We start from the raw sequence: 888 nt of genomic DNA, 5'->3' as shown, positions 1-888 counted from the left end.
ATTTTATGGTGTATGTGTACCACATCTTTTTAATCCACTCTTCTATTTTTGGGCATTTGGGTTGATTCCATGTCTTCCCTACTGTAAATAGAATAGCAATAAACATGGGGGGTGCAGGTATTCTTTTGAAGCAGTGTTTTTGTGTCCTTTGGGTAGATACCTAGGAGTGGGATTGCTGGGTCATATGGAAGCTTCATTTTTAGCAGTTTGAGAAACCTCCAAATGGCTTTTCATAGTGGTTGTACCAGTTTGTATTCCCACCAGCAGTGTAGGAGAGTTCCTTTTTCTCCACATCCTTGCCAACATTAATTGTTGCTAGTTGTTTTAAGATGCGCCATTTCCACTGGTGTGAGATGGTATCTCATTAATTTCATCTCCCTTATTACAAATGATGTTGAACATTTTTATATGCCTCTTGGCCATCTTTATTTCTTCTTTGGAGAAGTGTCTATAGTGCTTCTGCCCATTTTTTTTATTAAAGATTTATTTATTTGTGCATACAGAACTGGGGTACAGTCCAGAGGCTCAGGGGTGGGGAGAGGCTTCATCAGAGACAGAGTGGGGAGCAGAACAGGTAGATTGACGAAGTACACTGCTGAGGGGAGCAGCGGGCAGGTCAGGTGAGGTCTGCCACACCATGTGGTCACCTCTGGGGCAGGCAGGATTCGAACTCATGCAGAAGCGGCTTTAGATTCTCAGTGCTGTGCTTTAACCTGCTGAGCCACCAGGGAGGGCCCCTCCCCATTTTTTTAATAGAGTTGTTCACTTTATTTTTGTTGAGTTTAATCAGCTCTTATATCTTTGTGATCATTTCTTCACTATCATTGCTTTGGGTGACATATCTTTAAAGATGTTACTGAGGCGTATGTTATGCAATGTTCCTCCCAC

Source organism: Condylura cristata, unplaced genomic scaffold (genome assembly GCF_000260355.1).
Source record: "Condylura cristata isolate star-nosed mole 26May11 unplaced genomic scaffold, ConCri1.0 scaffold00023, whole genome shotgun sequence".
Lineage (NCBI taxonomy): Eukaryota > Metazoa > Chordata > Mammalia > Eulipotyphla > Talpidae > Condylura > Condylura cristata.
The sequence above is the reverse complement of the archived record's forward strand: the minus strand, read 5'-3'. Positions refer to the sequence as shown.